Source organism: Passer domesticus, chromosome 2, assembly GCF_036417665.1.
Source record: "Passer domesticus isolate bPasDom1 chromosome 2, bPasDom1.hap1, whole genome shotgun sequence".
Taxonomy (NCBI): domain Eukaryota; kingdom Metazoa; phylum Chordata; class Aves; order Passeriformes; family Passeridae; genus Passer; species Passer domesticus.
Genome location: NC_087475.1, coordinates 34834198 through 34856075, shown reverse-complemented (window position 1 = coordinate 34856075; position 21878 = coordinate 34834198). Strand labels below are relative to the sequence as shown.

Sequence of the window (21878 nt, the reverse complement as noted above, 5' to 3'; positions counted from 1 at the left end):
GAATAACTTTAAGAACATTTGAGCTGGGAAAAAGCTTTGTTCCCCAGATACAAAATCGCACAGATTAATAAAACTCCAAGGGTTGCTAGTAGGCATAACAGCTCCTTTGTAGAACTGTGTGTCTGCAAGTATGTTTGAGCTATCCGAGCACTCCAGAAAATGTGCATTGAGAAGCCTTGCAGTGGGAATGCTGCCTGCCCCCCCTCCAGAGGCATTGTGACACAGAGGCACCAGTATCCTTCCACTACATCATTCTCAGCTGCAATGCAGCATCTGTGGTGGAAGAAATTTATTTCCTGTCCCCTTGGTTGACAGACTTCCAGTCACAGCTGCCAGCAACAACTGAAGTGTTATGGTGCTTTCAGATTTCAGTATCAGTGAGTATCAGTTGGCATGAGCTCACTTAGTCACCTATCATCATCACACAACTCCCTTTTTAGATTAATAAAAAGCAAAGACTTGACAAGTGAGGAATGAGGCTCCAGAAATGAGAAAGCTGGAGAAGCCCTCATGCTTCATTACCATTTATCTGAGTGACTTTGCCTTAGCATGGAGCAGTGGAGCAATATTCTCAGTGTGATTTCAGTGTTGTGGTGCCCAAGAGAGCAAGGTAAAAAACCTAGGTTATTTAAAGGAGTGGCATCCATTGCAGCCTGGAGAAGCACTTGATGTCCATACAGTGTATGATACTTCTATATACATCTCCAGCTGAAAGTCAGGCATCCCAGAGCATCAGGAGATAGTCCTCTACACATAAAAACTGTCTGTGACTAAAAATCTGTTTTTCTTGCCTAAATGTACCAGGGGAGAGTCTACCTGAGACTGCACATTTCTACAAAAGGGCAGTTGCTGTACTAGGCTGTGTCTCAGTGAAGTACCTAAAACAGGTGAAATAAATTTAGACCTTAGTGAGCATAGACAGATCTCCTTCATTTACTGTTTGTTGCTAATATTTAAAATATCGTGAATAAAACTTTGCCACCTTGAAGGGGAGGTATGTGTATACCTACAAGAAGGATGGTGACATGCTTAGGGACTGCAGTATTAGAGACTACAGGAGCACCTTAAAATCCGGACTACAATTAAGTGGGTACTTAATTTTCCTTAGCTGTGTTGACATCAGCAGCAAAGCAGAATATAGTTATTAGTTCCCTCTTTATTTTTAATCTATATTTTAATTCAAGCTAGGGTTTTACTGGATTTTTTTTTTCCTGACAGTGAATTTTCTTCTTCTCTTTTCTTTCAAAGCTTCCTTAAGACAATGGAAATGTCACAGATCACACTGGGCAGAATTCAAATTGAGGTCTCTGGGATGCCACAAGCGACATTTAAACTTTGATCATCAGCTTGTCCAACTTCTATTATTCTTGATTTCATACTGGGTGAAAGGAAAGTAGTCCGAGCAAAAAGTACTTTGTGCAAAATATTTGATAAAATCCCATGAACAATTAAATGATTAATTTTTCTATGTTAACTTTTCTGCACCAGGAAATGACTGCTTTGCAAATGGATATTTCCGATGTTTGGGAGGAAGAGTCTCCTTGTAAAAGCGTCATGTTAGAGTTCCATGTTTGGGAACCATTTGCTAGTCATAGTTTAATTATTCATTAAAAAATCATATTTGCTGAATATAACTATCCATTCGTGGACTGCTTCGGCACAAACTGATTTTGTCAAATATATTCATTATTTAAAAAAGCATTCATTATTCTGCAAGGTCTTAAACAGCACGTAGATTATGCACTGTTCATCTCTGCTGAAGTCTCAATGTATTTGAGGTGTGAAATTACATGATATACATTCCTGTGTCCTGGCTAGATGAGAATCAGCTTATTTAAGCAAATGCTTGCAATTGCCAGTTTCTCTCTCCTTCTGTAAATATTCTGTCATCCATCTGTCTATATGTTTGCTATGTAACCACCAAAAACAAGTACAAAAAGGCATGAACTTGCTTGAACCCTTCCCAACACAGAAGACTGCAATTTTTTTTTGTTTAGTGCAGAACTGAACTAAGGATCATTACATTAAGGTTTTAAAAAGAAGGATAGCATCTAGTTAACGTAAGTCAGAGAGTGTAAAGAAAATGCTGTCTTCACCTGATTATGAATTTCACTACAGAGAGGAAAAAGAAGCAGAAAGGTTTTGTTTTGTTTTTTTTATTTTCACCTGCACATTTTGTGGTCTTGTCAAGATTTACTTCCAGCTCTAGCAAAATGAATTATAATCCCACTTCACCTTTGTATTATTTGATATATAGCTTTAAAACATTGGCCCTAGTCTCTTACAAAAGTATGAAGGAAATATTTTTCCAACATGACATTCTGCAATGTTCATATAACCATCCAAAATCCAAGTTTCTAAATAAGACTCTAAATGTGCATGTCCAAGATTTCCTTAACATAAGGATCTTCAAACTATGCATAATATTAAAATTTTAAAGAAAGTACCTTTACTTACATATCAATATTGAGGAATGCACCAATGAGCTTTTCTGAAATTGAAATGAACTTCAAGACACACACCATATAAGATGTTGCCTGAGGAAATCTTCCTGAAATGAAGATGACATGATAATGTCCTCTTTTCTGTTAATGAAATTACATGTCATTAGAAAAATACATGCTTTTGTGTTGAGAAGCTTTCTGATGTTATCTGTAAAATACACAAAGCTACTTTTTGCTCACTTCAAGAGAGTATATAATGCTTCTTCTTGGCTCATTTATGTACCATGAATCATATCATATTTGCTATACAGAGTTACAGTTCAGGGAAGGGGCAGACAGCAAGACAAGAAGAGTAGGAAATGATCCAAATAATCATTACTTAGTCCCTGGGTGGAGAACTCAGAAATAGAAAAAAGGATCGCTTGCATAAGCTAAAAACTGTAGACCACATTGTGCCAGAGAACTCCTGCTATTTCATGGAAAGCTAGCAGACCCTGTGGACATTACAGCTATCAGCACTTAGGATTGCATTGTTTGCAAGCAGTGAACCACCTGCAATTCTACAGAAAACTAGTAATGGTAAGCTAGTACATGTATCATACAGCCCAGCTGCACTAGTCTCTTAAGTCCCACTTTTCTAGAGGAAAAATATTTAAAAAATACCTGCTCCAAGTGTTCCTAGCCCACAAGAGCCTAGAACATAATAAAAGGGAGCCATCCTCACCTTCAGAGATGAGTTGTAGGTAAGGTCAGCAGAAAAGGCCATGGCTAAACATTTTTTGACATTCTTTTCAGTGCATGTTATTGGCAATCTTAAACCACTTGTACCTAAATTGTTCTCATGTGTCTGCTTGTTTCTGAAACCACTGTTGAGATGCAACATTCCTGGTTTTGAGCACGCGACTGAATAGCATTACTGAGTAGTGTTACGTAGAAAGATTTAGAGCTTAGATACAATTTACCATGGAGAAAATTAAGAACATAGAACTACAAGCCCCGAAACTGCTGAACGGCCGAGCAAATGAAATCTGTGTCTACAAGGAGATTCATTTCTTGTGCTCTTACTGCAGTGGTGAAGTTTTTTATGAACTGGATAACAAGAGAAATGTTTTATCTGGCTAAAGACAGCTAAGAGAATTCTAGGCTCAAATCAGCTAAAATCTTGCTCAACTAAAAAAAAGTTAAAGAGGAGCTACACACCATCAAAAAGAAAGATGTTAAAGAATGCTGAGAGCAGAAAGCTACTATAGGGCAGCACTTGTTCACAAGCAGAGGCGCCTGATGTTCTCTTTGCTGAGGAGAAATGCACTGCAAACTAGAGCATGAAGGGTCTTAACAAGCCCTGAGCTCAGAGCTCTAAGAAGCCTGTATGGGCCAGGCCTCCTGATGACCCATACTTTGAATATGTGAAAAGAAAAACTAGCTTATTAAAGGGCTTTTGAGGTTGGGAGGGAGATGCTGAAGGATACATGTACTCAATAGTAAAGCAATGTTAAAAATTAACAAAATATATTGATGATAATGATCTGTCACAAACATTGCAACAACATAAAGTCACTGCATGTTAAGCTTCATTGTGGTGGCTAAAGATGAAATAAACACTAAGATGGAAGGTGATGGTCATCCAGGTATATGATACAGGTTAGCTTCTTAAATCTAGCAAAGACTATAAATCTTATGAAATTCATGAAAATTATGAAAATTACAAATGACAGTAACTTTACTCAACATTTATACATAAATTCAGGTAACATATATAGTACGTGTATGTGTATTAAATGACTCTGTGTTATTTATGAAATATATGTTTTCTGTAAAAGTATATTATATTTGTGGCATAAGTTCACGTACATGGGGAGTAATAGCAAGAATTTCTTCTGAGGGCTAATCAGTTTCAAATAAGAGGGAAGCAGAGAGACATATTTATGCCAAGAAGGCTTCAATGAGATATATTTCTGTCAGTTTGTTTCCCCTTCGCCTTCAAACCATTCTGTAATGCAAAGCTATCTTGAATTCAGTGGTGCTTTGGCTCTGTTATCAACAGGTGATTTTGTGAACAAACTAGGGAAATATCAGTGGTGAAACAGTTATTGGATGTGGAAGTTTATTGCAAGAGTAATTATAAACTGTCTACTGATCCACATTTTTATTAACAACTTTGATAAAAGAATTGCAAACGCATTCATTGAGTCTTCAGATGAAGCCATCTGGAAAGGAGCACAACATGTTGGAGGTCACAGTTAAATTTTAAGATTGATAAAGTGAAGAAGTATTCAGAAAAAAAAATCAATGTATGATTCAGTAATGAAAACTGCAGATTTCTACCCTGTATGGAAATAATCAAATAGTAGATGGAGAATGACCTGTGATTTTAGTATATTAAAAAATGGCAAAAAGTCAAATTTTAGAAACAAACTCTTAATAAATTTGTATGAGTATTAAGAAAGCTCCTTACTACTTGAGTAATCAGATTCTAAAACAGTCCTCTAGATGGAATATGAGATAAAAACTTTGTGTTACTCATTTAGCCTGTTTCAGTTGACTCAATATTTAAATGGAGATAGCAATATTAATTTTGCTCATCAGAATATCAAATGGCTTAATTATATCAATCTTTTAACACAAGTTGATCAAGAATATTTCTAAGTATTCTGACCTACAGTATAATGTGATACACAGATGTCTATATATGTGTGTTAGCATTGCTACAGCTCTGTGATCACCTGTCGTAACCCTCAGTGAGATGGCACAGCTCACTCCTGACATGCTGAGTACACTCCATCTCTTAGTGGATGTTTTAGGTTTCTTCTTAAACATAGATTCGTCTTATTGCAGTTTCTTACTTGCTGCACCTTTTTCCTTCATTACAAAGAGTTAGACACTGCAGTTTCTTTATTGTGTGCTATGTATTTTGTCTGAGGCACTGGGTCTGATTTTGACATCTCTTCCACTTCGGAGTGATCTCTCAACTAAACCATAAACAGGGCTTTAAATCTGAATGTTTGAATTAGCCACAGGGATTTTAAATAGACTTTTTGACCTACAACTGTAAAATTCTATGTATTGTTATACACCTCTCTGTGGGACCGTTTGATCACTTTATTATTTATAGATTAAAGAACATTGTTGCTAATTAATACTGTTCTAATTGTTGGCAGTGTATACGTGCTTGCTTTGATGTTTTTTTGATCCTGTATTTTGGGGATTTCACTTACTACTTTTTTTTGGATGATTTGGGATTTTGGAACCTGCATTTTCAAGCCCTTGTTTCATTTTCTTATTACTGAGGTCTTCTCTATTCTAACTTCTTTGCTTCTCATCATGCAATTCCTTTTTCTTTTTAATCGAGTCTTATGAAATGGGGCAGCCCCAATTAAATCCTCAGCACTACACAAGTAGATTCATTTTTCATTGTCTTCTGAAAAAATTTACTAGTACAAAGGTTAATATTTAGCTACCTATATGACATTAGCCTTCTATTGTAGCTTGTTAAGAGGAATGCAGTTAATGCAATACAGTGATTTCAGGCTAATCAAGAAGGGCAAGCTAGCAGTCTGCTAACATTTAAGTTCGTTCCTCTGATGAAGTATTTCTCCCACAATCTCTTGGATACACAGTTTTCAGAGTGAGTAAAGTCACATCATGGGAATTTCTCTCTCACAGTCTGCCAGATGAGCATTTGAGTACATAAGGTCAGACTGCATGGTTGAATCAGTTTCTACAAATCTTAAAGTCTGTGGATGATTCAATCAAAAATCGCAGGTTTTGAATGCCTTGAATAGAAATATTCGTGTTTAGCATATTACTACAAAGTTACTCAAATATATAGTTATTTCACATATATTTGCATGACTATTTACATCCATTAAATAATGTGTTTTATTAATTAAATATGACCAACATTAACTAAATGAATGTTATTTGTTTTGTTTCTTTTTTTTTTCTTTCATGATCAGCAGAAATTTAAGCGTTTTAACAGAAAAATAGGCTTACATTTGGTTTTATGATAAAATTCTACACCTAACATCCAATACCAGAATTGATATGCACCACTAACACTCTTAATTTTTGCAGATAGAATGTGATGCTACACTTTTAAAAGTACAAGAAAAATTGTACATAATGTCTCAAACAAGAATATTATAAGGCATTAGGCAGACAACTACTGTTAAGTTATAATTAGTTCCATTGTGAGTTTCAGCTTCAAAGAAACCCAAAACTTCTAAGAAAAAATTCAGCTGACTCCACCAAGCTTTGCCTATACGCTATGGCCTAGATCCACTAAAAGAATTAGGAGCCTAACAGCCATTGTAAACATCTAAGTCCAAAATGTAGATCTTCAAAGCCCCAGCTGAGCTACTGCCTTACCCCAAGGGAAGATGGTTGTCTTCCCATGGCACCTAAGTTTCCGCTAATAATGTTCACTAGATATGTTAGACCACATCTAGAAAGACAGGTAGGTGTCTCTAGCAGGAATTAGGAAAAAATCTTTATGTCTTTACACCAGACTGTAACCCCAAGAAGCTCCATTAGGCTGGTGCCTGACCTGCCAGGCACTGGTCACACTCTTTCCCTGAAAGTTTCTGCAGGAAACAAACCTTCTGTCTCTATAAGTGTCCTGATGTGACTCAGTTTTGATCTTTGTCTTGCCTCTTGGTTATGCATAGCCAGCATCCAGAAACTTGTTTTTCTCCAGTTAAATTTTCTGAGGACATGTTTGCGCTGCTAGCTAAGAGGTAGAAGTAACAACTTTGTGCACAGCCCACACTGCTTTACTGTTAGCAGGATCCCTGGCTCTGCTTTGGACCACTCCTAGTACCTCTCCACCAGCCCACACCTGCATGTGGCTCTGGGGTCAGCCTACACGTGCTCAAACAGCAGTGCAGGCAGCACTTCACCAGGCCAAGGAGACAGTGCAAAGCTGAGACAAAATGCTTGCAGTGGCATCTTATAGGGCTTCCTATGCAACACACTGAATTTCAAGGAAAATGTTTCCAGGTCCTATCTCATCTCACGCTCTATGCAGAGTTGGGGGAGCTAACTCAGTCCTGGGGATCCCATGAAAGAGAAGAAGCACAGTGTTAGATGGAGGTCCATCCAACTACATTAGATTTGCCATTTGAACAAATGAAAATTTTGTAGTCTCTCACACATTCCATGCCTTGAAACTCAGCAGTTTCTACCAGGAGTAAAATTCAAGTCAGGGACAATCTGAAAAACTTTAAAGAATCTCTAACACGAGGCAGACTGCAGGCGGGTTTGACTTTCACTTCCCTTGCACAGACCTCCAGATCACAGAATCATAGAATATTCATTGTTGGAATAGTGCCACAAGGATCATCAAGTCCAGTTCTTAAGTGAGTTATCCATATAACGTGGGGATAAATGTCATGACCTTGGCATTATTAACACCATGCTCCATTTGCAGAAGCAGTGAAAGTGGTGAAAGGCAGAGGAACCAAGTGCAATGGGTGAAGTCATAATCTCAGAGAATAAAATGTAGAAACTGCCCAGAAATACTCACAATCTCATTCCCCATTTCCAGAAGCCTTCCTCATCCATATTCAGCCTTCATCATGGCCGCCTGCTTCCTGCCTTTTCATACTAGAAATCTGTGCTGATTTTTTTTTTTCCCCAGGAATGTTTGTGGGGTGCATCTACTCAAACTTAAATTGCCAGAATAGTCTTTAAAGTATCCCTCCATTTGATTTAGTCCATGAGGAAAGCACAAGAACTTTTAGTTTCTGTGGGAAGTGGAAGTGTAGAACACAGTAAAAAGAGTCCCATGACAATGAACAGTATTAATGATTAATGTTTTTGCCTGCAAAAAATTGTCTCTAATTTCTACTCCTTTTAGTTTAGAAAGTCAGTTTGAATGAAATACTTTAATTTTATTTTTGGTGTAAGAGGAAAGGGCTTGCTTATCTTTTAGTGGGGAATACTGATAGTGAGTTGTGCTCTAACTGAAATGGAATTTAACTCTTTTTCCATATTACACATTAACTTACTGACACCAGCAGATCCTCCAAAAAATGGCAAAAGTTTGAACCTTTTCCCAGGCGCCAGAGTTAATAAATGGAGGGACTCTGGCTGAACTCTTGTCCCATTGAAGTTTGAAGGAAAACTGTTAGAGGTTAATAAGAGCAAGGCTAGGCCAGTGTGGAAGGCACTTGCTCTTTTTCTATTACTTACACAATATTCTCATTTAGTTGATTTTGCTTATAAAAATGGAAAATTATTTTATTATTTTAAACTTTCAGAAATAAAGCTCCAGTTTTCAATACAGTAAAAATCATACACCACTGCTTCATCTCTTCTGCTTACATAAGACTCCTTCTCATATTTATAGTCTTGTTATAATTTGGAGAATTCTCAGAATGGCTTAAATTAAAATCTTTCACATTTTAATTTTTTTAAGTAAAGAGGAATGCATAGCCTTTTCTAGGCTAAACCTTGTAACTAATAAAACATCAAAGAAAGATGATGAAAGAGATACAAAGATAGTATATGTAAATGCTACCAAGTGATCGTAGCTTATAAGAGGAATTTAGTATAGCAAAGATTTGGAATTGCCAATTGAGATTTAAAAAAATGAACCACTAAAATCTTACCTCTAGATTCACTAAGGAGCTTTAACTATCTATTTCCCTCTAGAACCCTTGGAAGTTGCCTAAGTACACCTCTGCTTTGCTCTCCAAATTTAGGGCTGGTGTGCACTCCCTGCATAACGCACACCAAAGGTGCCCAACTCGCCTCTGTGGTGCGTTCCTTCTGTCATGTCCCCAGAAAGCTGTCTCCAGTGGCACTGTCTGGGGCTCATGTTCAGCCAGGGTAGCTGGGTACCAGGAGCTACCATGTTTCTGGAGATTCTCCACCTGCCCCTGAGCTCTTGGGGAAAATCAGCAGAAATCTGCTGAGGGTAAGCTGAGTAACTTCCAGCTCTGCTCTGTGACTGCTGATCCAAGTCCTCCACTCTTAGGCAGTCATCAATCATTTTTCCACCTCACTTATGGCCAAATTCCATTCTCAGATGTGCATTTGCAAATCCCGTTGACGTCAGTGGTTAGTGGTTTACCAAAAGAGAAGAATTTAACTCTTAGCATTGTTTTCTCCACTTTCTGGAGATCCTTTTTGCCTTTCCTGGGGCAATAATTTTCCCTTAGATTTATATTTAAATTTAAATGTCATAAAACATTAAAAAGGCTGACATAGCCACTGTCTTGTATCACCTCACTGAGCTGATAAAAAACTTTCTAAAGCTGATGCTGACCCCTTTGCATTCCTGTTTTGATTGGTAAGATACACTGCTAGGAAACAGGGTACACTGGCAAACTTAGATTTACAGAAGCTTCATGGGAAAAATATCTCATGTCTTAAGACTTGCTTAAAGAACCAGGGAAAAGGGTCTGTATAAAAAAAAAAAAACAAAACCAAAACACCAAAAAACCAAAACCAACCAACCAAAAAAAAAAAAAAAACCAAAACAAAAAAAAAACCCTACCAAAAAAAATCAGCATTTCAGGGTATCTTCAAGTCATCCAAAAGGCCATGTCATTAGGGACTAAACTGTTTTTAAATAAATACAACCTAATTTTATGTGTCTGATATGGGCTAAGGACTAAATAGGCTTCATAGGCATTCAGTTCTTTGGTGTATTTTTGAGGGCTAGGATGAGCCCTTGTGAGCCCAGTTTAAAGACAAATCTATTGTAGTCCTAAGAATCATAATTTTGTTTTCTTGGAGTCTTTCTTCTCAAGCTAGAAATGAAAATGCTGTTTATTTTCAAATGTGGAAAGTATCCTGGTTAGCTTTAAAGTTTGCTTTCAACAGTGCAATTTATTGCTGATTCAACAATTTTAAATAAAGTTTGAAACTTACTCTGAGATGTGGCTGAAGTGGGAAGATGTTGATCTTCAGTCCTCAGCTGTTCCTACCAAATGACATTACTATCTGGTGAAATATAGTCCTGCAGAACTGGTTCACCAGGACAAGTCAGTCTTTCCCTAAGATGTTCTTGTATATTCTCAGAGGTCATAAAGTGTTTCATGGGGTATCATCAGTCTCTGGGGGGAAGAAAAGAAAGTGAAGAAAAGGAAACTAAGGATTTGGTCATTCACAGCTCTCTTCAAGAATCTGGATTTCTTCTTTCACAATATAACTTTCAATTAGTTGGATCTGATTCAGAGCCAACTGCTGAATCCTCACACTGTAGGCTGCAGCTCAGCTGCACAGTAGTATCTTTACATCTGTGCCAGCTAGGGTTATTACTGAGTTTTATAACTTCTGCTATAAATAAAGCCTTGTCATCTAAGCATTCAATTTAAATACCTCTCAGTTTATTTTTGAACACTGGAAGTTAATAATAAATATCATCTTTGTTTTCTAATTTTTTTACTGAGTTGATTTAAATGCTCTTGACAGCTCCAATCCAATCCTCCCATCCAAGCTGACAAGCATGACATGCATCTCTGCATACAAGCTCTCAATTATGCATAATCCAATGTTTTCTAGGGTTTTAATTGAATCACTAGTCTCAAACTTGTTATTTTTAATTTACAACATTTGATTTCTGACACCGGCCCCTCTATGTCATAAATTATGCAGGCAAGAGCCTTAGTTGTGTGGGTGATTAAAAAAAACTAATTAGGCATGATTAAAAAAAAATAAAACAGAGACCACTTAAATATGTGCATGTTACCATGTAAGAGAGGCTTATTTCACTGGAAATGCCTGGGTGATTTTTTTTTTTAAGAGATTATGTTCAGTTCAGTACAATTTGATTGATTTTGACAGAAATGAAAGAAAATGTAGGATTTTTTCTTCCTGCATATATACTAGAAATTGCATTACATGCCCGTTGATATGAATTTCTCCCACAGCTCATTGAATGTAATTTTGTTAAGTGGGCAGGAAAATGAATATGAAGAAAACTGAATAGAATCCAACATTTTCCTGGCACCAGTAGCAAAGTGAGACATGGCATATATAGATATAAATATATGTGTATATATACATGAGGTACAATTAGAGGTATTAACCTTTTATGCCTCAGCTAAGAGCAGCAAAAAGGAAAATTTACAGAATGTTAAACACCACTAAAGGACAGACAGCAGAGGAATGATGTGCCTTCAAACACTATAGCACTACAGCAGGAAATTAAAGGAAAATAATTATTAAAGAAGTTACAATGTATTTACTATGTGAACTTGTAGATGTTTATCATTATTATTCACTAACACCTTGAATCTGGCTAGTTCAAATACACTGTGTCAAAAAGAACAGAATCTCCATACTTTTTAGCATGTTCTTATTCCAGCAATCTGGGGAAAAACGAGGAAGAATCATCACTTCCCTCCAGCTGTGCTATATGATCTCTGTGCTCTGAGCCTTGAGTCTGTACACAATGGACACACAGTACAGCTGTTTTATCACCCTAATTCAGGCTGTGGTGATAGGATGAATGAGCTAAGGAGTTGCTTCATCAGAAACTTCCAGTTCAGGGAAGAATTTAAACTTATACTCAATGTTGAACCAGTGCAAATCTCCCAAAAAGCTGCTCTTCCACTCACATGTTGTCATATGCTTAAACAATTTGCCGGATTAGGCCCAAGGACTCAGATGGAGGTGCCTGAGGAAGAAGCTGGCAGATTTGTTAGTGCTAACACCCTTAACAGCTTTAAAAATTCATGGTAGTTAGAAAATCCAGGATGATCAGTTGATCCTCTACAAAACTCACAGTGAATTCTGGATCTGAGGTGATGTTTCACCTGCATCCAGGCAGAAGATATTTCACAAGAACAGGGGCATTTCAACTACTGATGTCCCCAGAAATGTATCATGGAAAAGCACTTCCCCCTGAGGAAGCCCCATAAGAAATGGGACAAGGACATTGAAAAAGTCTGAGGGGAGACTGAGCCCTCAATATTCTTCTACAGTGGGAAAAGATACAAAAGGAAGAGAAAAATCTATCCTTCCAGTTCAGCCATCCTAGGGTGCCACTGTGGGGCAGAGGTGGAATGTGACAAGGAGTTGAGGAGCATCATAATTCTTGGCACATCATCTGCATGAATGTCTTCAGCTGCTTACTGTTGCTTGGAATGGTTAGGGGAGACACTGTAATTAAAAGCTCAATGAATTTTATGAAAATTCAAGATGTTCATTAATAAGCTATAAAGAAAAACTTAAATGATTGTCTTTATAACTAAATTGATACCCAAACAACTTTTTTAGATCAAGAAATATGAGTGCTTGGACATGGAAGAAAAGAGGTCTGAACTCTCTTCAACATGATCCTTCTGGAAGTCCTGAGAAAGATTTGGAACGTGGCCTGGCAATGGAATTGTAGATAAATTGGAATAGGATGATACCATGCTCAAACATTCTATCTTCTCCTACCTGAAGGCCTGTCTGAACTGGCCAGAAATCTGTTTTAAAATTTGGAAAGTGATTCATATTCCTAAGGAGAAACCAGCAGGAAAATCTAAGGTTTACCTGAAATTTCAAATGTTAGAAAAGATACCAACCCACAAGTATTGAAGGTAGAATAGATACACTTTGATTATATTCACACGTTTTCATATTTTTCTTCTAAGTCTGGATTATGTTCAGTTACTGCACATATTCTTAAAAGCTCTACTAGAAATGCTCAATACTTTTGCAAATCCAAATTCTATTTAGAGGAGATCTTCTAACATAAATAGATCTAACCAAAACATTTCTTTTTTTACCAACAAAATCTAAGGTTTCCCTCAAAAGAGGGAGGGTATTTTGCAGAAAATGTAATTAGAGATGAAACCATGAATTTTCAGAAAGCTCTTCAACCATTGTGGTCAAAGGGGTTATAAATCTCCCAAGGTCTGTACTACAGCTGGCCTTTGTATTAGTGCACAGGGATAAGTGGAATAGGCAAGGGAGAAATGGCTTCCTTCTCTTGGGTAACTTGCTCTCGAAGACTTAACAAAACAAAAACAAAACAGTAGAAGTGCTATAAAAATAATGTAGTTTGTGGAGAATTTGTCAGTGGCCATAATTCTTTTACAACAGCCTTCAGCCAGAAAGCTTCTAAAATAAAACTTAAAACAAACTAAGGCTTAAGACTGGATCAGCTAGAAAGCATTAAAATAATAGGCAAACCCACATCATTCAAAGTTCTTAAGAAATCTGTGAGGTATTTTAAACTTTAAACTAGATAGGTTTGTAATTGCAAAGAGTCTTTCTTAGTTAAATTCTTGTAATAATTAGAAACCTTTCTTTAATTTCTCTGTGGACATTTTCTAAACAAATGTTCTGTTTCCTACTTTGTCCTTCAGCATAAATAACTCTCTTGTCATTACTGTTCGGATATACTTTAGGAGAGCTGCCCTATTTTCTCGCAGTTTCACTTTTGCCAAATTTAGTTAGTCTGTTTCTCCTTCTTTGGCTGGAAAAAATATTCAAATTACCAAACCTACATCATTTCTGTCCTCTTATATATGTCCTAATATAGTTTCATAAATGTACAAATAACTGTCTACACATGCATAGGTGGTGAGAGGCTGGACATGACCCAGAAATGTGCAGTTGCAGCCCAAAAAGCCAAATGTGGCTTGGACTGCATCAAAAGCAGCATGGCCAGCAGGGCAAGGAGGGGAATTCTGCCCCTCTGCTCTCATGAGAACACACCTGGGGTGCTGCATCCAGCTCTGGCAACTTCAGCAAAGAAAATAAATGGACCTGTGGGAGCAAGTCCAGTGGAGAACACAAAGATGATTAGCAGGATGCAGCACCCCTCCTGTGAGGAAAGGCTGAGAGAATTGGAATTGTTCAGCCTAGAAGAGTGGAGGCTACTGGGTGACCTAATTGTGGCCCTTCAGCACCTGAAAAGAACCTACAAGATGGAGATACTTTTTAAAAGGGAATGTAGAGAGAGGACAAAGGGGAATGGCTTCAAACTGAAAGAGAGTAGATTTAGGTTGGATATTAGGAAGAAATTCTTTACTGTGAGGATGGTGAGGTACTGGAACAGTTTGCCTGTAGAAGTGGTGTTTGTCCCATTGCTGGAAGTTTTCAAAGCCACACTGGATGCTGTTTTGAGTAACCTGGTCTAATGGAAGATCTCCCTTCCCATGGCAGGGGGATTGAAACTAGATAATTTTTAAGGTCCCTTCCAGCCCAAGACATTCTATCGTTCTATCATAACTAAAGGCCTTTTTCTTTTCCCTTTATACCTCATTTTTCTAGTTCTACTTAATCTGATCATTTTTATTTAATCTCTTTACCACAATTGATCTCAATTTAATTGAGATGCCAAAAGTGTCATTTAATATATCTGAACTAGGTGTCCTAAACAGCTTTTTTTTTTTTTTTTAATGATGTGGTTCTTCCAACTTCTCCCACACTTTTATGTGAGTTAAAAGAGATGCATAACTGAAAAAACAAATGTTTGTTTCTCCCTTACTGTAAAAAAGAGTATAGTTTGACTAAGCCCAGAATAAAACCGCATTGTTGGTGTATGTATTTGGCTAGAAACATCCAACTCAATAACATCATGGCCTTTTAGTCACAGCTTCCTTCAGGAATAATGCTTTGGGAGCCTTAAGCTCTCCACTTACTTCCAGTGCCTGTTGGGGATAGCTATTCACCCAACTCTCTTTTCAGCTGTTCCTCACAGTTGTTCAAGTTGTTATTTCCTCAAAGCAAACCTACCTTTTAACATGAGATAAGAAAATAACACTTTTCTTCACTTAACCTAGAACTGAAGCTAGGTATTCACTACAATGCCAATTTCCTTTGCTGGCTTAGAAAAAGTGAGAAGCTTTTCTTAGAAGTCTCTAAATAGATGCTTGTCAGAAGTTCCTAGGTCACAGACCCATGTTGCTACTTCCTTGGCATCATAAATAAAAAGGATGGTGATGTAAGAGAATCCATATTTAATGCACATGTCAGTAATACCTTGCATTCAGTTATGATGTCCAGGAGAAAGTACTGTTCTGAAATTCTATGCTTTCTTGTACCCAGCTTCTGACAACTGATTAGTGAGAGATAGAGAAGTCAGTTCATATTTTAAAGCTTTAGATACAGGTAAACAATATCCACAGCCCTTCTCTCATCCTCTGTGTGGGTTTATCATGAGCCCAAAATCAGGCAAGTAACTAGTGGGACAATTTTATAGAAATGGATGTATTTCTGACTGGGCTAAACAAGTTTGCAAAGAAAGGCTATCCACATCCTAATCTGTCAGCTGGAGGCTTCTGAGTGAGACCAGTTTATTCTAACAATATAACTATTAAGTGCATGTGCTGTTTGTTGGGTTGACACCCATCTCTGTGCCACATCTGCTCATCAGTTATTTTATGCACCTGTTTCATAATGTCTTCAGCTTTTGGCCTACTATTAGATTCCATACAGGATCTAGCACTTCAAAAGTTTAAATTTCCTAGGATCTCTAGTCAAGCATTGATGTAAATATTATATGTTGTGGTTTAACCCCAGCCAGCAGCTAAGCCCCACCCAGCTGCACGCTCATTCCACCCACAGTGAGATGGGGAGAGAACTGGAAAAGCTAGAAAACTCATGAGCTGAGGTAAAGACAGTTTAGTAAGTAAAGCAAAAGCTGTGCACACAATCAAAGCAAAAGAAGAAATTCACTCACTGCTTCCCACAGGCAGGCAGATGTTCAGCCATCTCCAGGAGGGCAGGGCCCATCTCACACAATGGTGACTTGGGAAGACAAACACCATCACTCCAAACATCCCCTCTTCATCTCTTCCCCAGTTTTACATGCCAAGCATGAGGCCACGTTGTCTGGCATATTCCCATGGCCAGCTGGGGTCAGCTGTCATCGCTGTGTCCCCTCCCAACTCCTTGGTCACCCCCAGCCTGTTCACTGCTGGGGTGAGAAGCAGAAATGGCCTTGACTCTGTGCAAGCACTGCTCGGCTCCCTGTGCTATCACCATCCCTGGAAATGTATAAGGGCTGGTTAGATGGAATTCTTAGCAATCTGATGTAGTGAAAAGTGTCCCTGCCCATGACAGGGTGGTTGGAATTGGATAATCTTTAAGGTCTCTTCCAAACTATGCCGTTCTATGATTCCATGATGCTATGATGACTCTGATTTTATCTACACCGTTTCAAGCACAAATGCAAAACACTGCCCCAACAGCTACCATGAAGAAAATTAACTTTACCCTAGTCATAAACCACTCACCAAAGAGAAAGGTATTAATTTCTACTAAAGAATCCTAACAACAATGTGATCAGATGCAATTTCAACTGAGTGTCTGTAGTTAGCTCTTCTTCTTAATTTTGTTCATATAAAATTTCATCATTGCATTCTGTGGTGGAGATAAGGAAGGACTGGTTCAGTGCCCATATAAAGAAAATTACTGAAAAAAAATATACAACTTACATTCATGTCAGGTCTGTAATCTCACTTTTACTATGGTTGTGGCATACAAGTCAAATACCTAATCTTCTTGTAAGAATTATTTCCACTTTCATCATGCCAGGGATTTGTTTTCTCTTGAGTTCTGTACACAAACTTTGTTCTGTGTGTGATAACATCAGAAAAGAATAATCCTTTTCAAGAAAAGAAAATAAAAAAAGCTTGGCCAATACAAATACCAATACCTCCAACTGCAAAGGCTAATGATGAAGATTAGCAAGTAGACCTTTCTCTGTGTTTCTTCAATGAGAATTTGCATGCCTGCATTACTGTTACTTGAAGACACTCTAGTGTGAAGTCCTTTCTCTAATGAAGCTACTTAAATGGAATGGAATCAATCCTAATAGATGTTTCATTTGTGTCATGAGAAGGAAGACTGTAGCAGTTAAATTCTCTGAATCACACGAGTTATTCTGGAATAAATCACCCACAGCTCCAGAACATGTTAGCTGTATAAACCTGTCAGTCATGATCAGCAAATTGTTAAACATTATAATACAGAAGAGGATGGCTTTGATACTCAAGCCCTTGATATAGGTGCTGCAACTTCAACACCAAAGATGTATGTTTCTGCAAGCATGTGAGATGAAATTTTATACCAAAAAGCCTCCACTATTATTCCTTGAAGACTTCTCAGCAAGGATTAGAATAGACATATTTCATGCAAAAATCAGACATAAAACCCAAAATGGCTCTTATTTATGAGTAGGGAAATTCAAAACCTAGAGCTGCAACCTTTACTTAATGCCAAGGCCATGAAAATGCAATGATCTACAGAAATTTACACTTTCGTCTCTGGGGGCATTGTTACAGGCTCAAAAAAGTCAAATTGCTGTTACTTGAGCTTGCAAATAATTTATACCTATCATTTGTCTTATAGTCCTAGCATTTGCCTGCTCTGCTGACCACCTACTCATGGATGTATGTTGTAGCAATCTTTTTCTTGACACAGTAACCAGAAAAGAAGAATGTGTTATTTTAGAGTATTTGAAATGTTTGGGACTAATCTACCAAGCAAAATCTACAAGCTCATACACTGAAAAAAAGGTATTTTTTCCAAAGGATTATATCATGAGTGATCAAGTAATTTTTTCAAAGGTAACATCTGACTGTGCAAGCCAGCAAAGAATCCATGTTCTGATTGTCAATTATTTAATTTTTCTTAGGAGTTAAATATGTATACAAAAGAATTTTCCAACACCAGTACTCTACATTCAATGTAAACATGAAAGTACACATTTTACAAACATTATTCTTGTTATTGCTATTTTTGATGTTTTAGTGCTTTAAATATTAATCTTTCACATCCTTTTCAATCATAAATAACATAATGTTATTAGTCAGCAAGAACTGAAATATATTCATAACCTGGCCTTACCATTATCCACTATACTGCAAAACACATTTTTTTCTGATGTCTTATATACAATTTCCCAGAGTTTGTGACTAGGGAAGATTTAAATTTTTATATCAAGCAGTGAAATCTGCACTTTTTGGTGCCAATGATTTCCCTTTTCATTGCAGAAAAATTTCTGTAAAATCCAAGCTGAAATCCACATTGAAATTATCTCTGTTAAACAGAGGTTGTGTGTAACCACTCCAGCATTTTCAATCCTTTGGCCACAGGGAAAAATGTGTCAGTATCTTTCTTCTTTAAATTTATTTAATAGACCTTAGACAGAAAAAAAGAAAACCTCATTAGATCATCTAGTTCATCCTGCCAATCTCTGTATTTATCATCTCATCTTGGGAAAGTACTGTAGACAGCCTCTGGGGGTTCTCTATATATAATATTGGCAGAATACGGCCCAAAGTTTTTGTTTTCTTACTACAAGTCACCAAAATAAACAAACAAAAATCCCTCTGAGCTGAAACTAAACAAAAAGAGAACTACAACCAGCTGACCTAAAAAAGATCTGCAGGAGCTGTGTATGAACATAGTTTTCCACCCTTTCACTATTCATTTCTAACACAAAAGCTGATCTTAGTGAATTTGCAATGATGTCAGTCAGGGAAGAACAGTCCTATTTTTGGTACCAAAAGGAAAGAAGCATTAAACTTTCATATCATAAAATAGCAACATTAGATTTAGAGAACATAAGAATCAAAATATTCTAATGTTTCCCTAGGTTCAGTTTAATTCATATCTGTGCCATCAGGAAAATAGTAACAAGATCACAGAGTTGTGGAATTGTTTTTGTCCCACTCCTTCCCTTTCCTTGGCAAATTGAGAAAAGAAAATTGCTTCAAATCAAGAACACTAGTATTTCTTCTTTGTTATTCAAATGGAGACTGGGACTGCTGAAAACAATTTATTTCCACATACATTTCAATCATGCAATATCAAATTTTATGAAGCAAAAAAGCCAAAAGAGAGCCAAACCACAGCAAATTTACATTTTTTAAACCTGAGTATTTATATTTGCCATACGGAATATTGATTTTAATGACTGTCTCAAGTTTTTAAGCGATCATAGCCCCACTTCATTGTAGCTGCAGTTAACCATAACTGTGGCTTAGACTCCTCAAAATGTTTGGTCTCACATGCCAAAAAATATACAGACCTTTTATTTGTAAAGAAGACTCATATTAACACCAATGGGGGTGAAATAAAGTTCTTGGGCAGGTAATTTCTTTAAATTTTGAATATTAGTTCAGTTTAAAAATGTCAGTATTGTACAAAAACTTCAATCTGCTGTTAAAAGTATCACAAAAATCATCCTAATATATTCTGTGCAACACACACTCAGACACTTCAGCTGAACAAAACAAACTCATGAATTACAAGTTTTCCCACTGGTAAACTCTGGAACTGACGGGGTCTTGCACTGAGATAAAAACTCCATATGAAATCCTAGACTTACTTTGGCATTTCATCAAAATCATGTGGCTTCTGGACCATCAAGAGGCAGGTTTCATACCTGAAGAGCACCTCCCTCAGCCCATAAAATTTTTGCTTACCACTGAATGAGAAACTCACTCCTCGCTGGCTAAAGCGAAAAAGGCAGTAAGGACCTGCATCCAAATCCTTGTGAATTTGATAGAAAAATTCCCACCTGAACGAAGAGGCTGAGGAGGATCCAGCCCTGAGTAATTGCCAATATGCCTCCTGATTTGTATTTTAAGCCTGGTAGAGAGACAGAATTCAAAGTATTCATTGTACATGTATTAGATATGTTTAATATAATTCCAAGGCATAACTTTGATTAAGGTATTGGAAATATATGAAAGCAGAAGCTATAATATAAAGCATGTACCCATTTATTTTAGTATATTCATGTGCATTCACTGATAATACTTTCCTGAAGTTTCCACACAGGCTTTAATAAAAAACAGTGATAAATGCCCCTTACTAGACACTCTCACTGATCTCATACTAAAAAAAATGCAAAACACCAAAATACAAATTTACACCTTCAGTTTAACTTTTGCTTAAGACAGCCAGATGTTAGAGTTTCAGTTCACATAGGCTTCTTTCCCACCAAATGTTTCCGAGTGGCAATAGCAAACAAACCTAAAGCAAGTCAGAATGTTTCTGTTTTCAGATGAGATATTTCTGATTAGGCAATTCTGAAGTTACTACCAAAGGGTTTTATTGTAAATGTTTTAACTAGTGTTGGTAAATGCTACTTTTGCTAAACTAAAAAAAAATCTGTACCAAAAGGATGCAGTCTTTCGTCTGAATATGCAGTTTCATTGGCAATATCAATTGCAAGAATGATCAACTCTCAGCTGACCCTGAAATTGCTCCAGGTGGATCCCCACAAATCTATAAGGCCTAATTCCAAGAATCCTCAAAGAGCTAGCTGATGTCATCATAAGACCACTCTCAATGATTTTTGAACACTCTTGGAAATCCGGAGAGGTCCCAGCTAACTGGAAGCTGGCAAACATTGTCCTGATTTTTAAGAAGAGCAAGAAGGAGGAGCCCAAAAACTACAGGCCTGTCAGTCTCATTCAGTAGCTGAGAATGTTATGAGAAGATTATTCCAGGAGATATTGAAAAACACCTGAGGTGCAATGCAGTCATTGGTCCAGCATGAGATCATGAGAGGAAAGCCCTGCTTATCAAACCTGATTTCCTTTTATGACAAGGTAACCTGCCCAGGTGGTCAAGGGTTTGGATTTCAGTAAAGTTTTCAATGCTGTCTCTCACAGTATCCTTCTGGACAAAATGCCCAGCACACAACTGGATAAATACATCATGGGCTGTGTGAACAGCTGGCTCATGGGTTGGGCACAAACAGTGGATGGGGTGACATCAGACTGGTGACTTGTCACTAGTGGGGTCCTGCAGGGTTTTGGCAGTGTGGAGTCTGCAGAGAAGGCTTCTGTGAGAAGACACCAGAAGCTGACCCCCATGATTGGATGGGGCCATTTTCATTCAGCTGCAAAATGGACTCACCACCATCTAAAGCTGAGTTCAGCAACAACATAAATGTCAGAGGATTGTATGTATTTGCTTCCTTGCCATATATATTACCAGAGGTCTCAATGCTTAACAGTCTTATGTAAGACTTGAACTCTTCTCAAATCATGGCTATTTTCAAATAAAATAGGAACTAATAGTGGAAAGAAGCCACTACGATCTATAAATCTCTTTTAAATAAAATACTGTTTCTTATGTTAGTACAGTTGTGTCTTTAAATTTAATGTGTTTTACTAGTGATAACCCTTAAAATTGTAACAATACTTAAAGCATATCTAACTGTAGTGGAAGAACTTAAGTAGCTAAAATATGTCATTCCTAAATATTAATATAATCAAATTTATAAATAAATAGATGTATAGTAGAAACTATGTCAGTCCTGAGGATAATTGTGGGGCAATTGAAAAGCTGCTCCAAAACAAAATAATGATTTTATGTATGTGCACTGTAGCCAGAATGTTGCGGTATTCTCCACATGCAAGACTTTCCTTTTCTTTCTAGTGTTGCTGGGAAGCCACCCAAGGTAAGAGAGTTTATCTCCAAAGAAATTCAATAAACTCTTTTTGTCTTGCAGTTCTGCAG

At 37.2% G+C, this 21878-nt stretch overlaps 2 long non-coding RNA genes across 2 annotated transcripts; one reads left to right on the top strand and one right to left on the bottom strand.

The window, feature by feature from the left end:
• The first annotated feature begins 268 nt into the window (after nt 1-268).
• On the top strand, nt 269-1440 carry LOC135295304 (uncharacterized). Its single transcript, XR_010357348.1, has 3 exons — nt 269-377; nt 805-887; nt 1249-1440. It is a non-coding gene; the product is annotated as an uncharacterized LOC135295304 (long non-coding RNA).
• A 776-nt stretch (nt 1441-2216) lies between these two features.
• Nucleotides 2217-15291, bottom strand: LOC135295303 (uncharacterized). Its single transcript, XR_010357347.1, has 3 exons — nt 15129-15291; nt 10323-10507; nt 2217-2551 (listed from the first exon to the last, which is right to left on the bottom strand). It is a non-coding gene; the product is annotated as an uncharacterized LOC135295303 (long non-coding RNA).
• Nucleotides 15292-21878: the final 6587 nt, after the last annotated feature.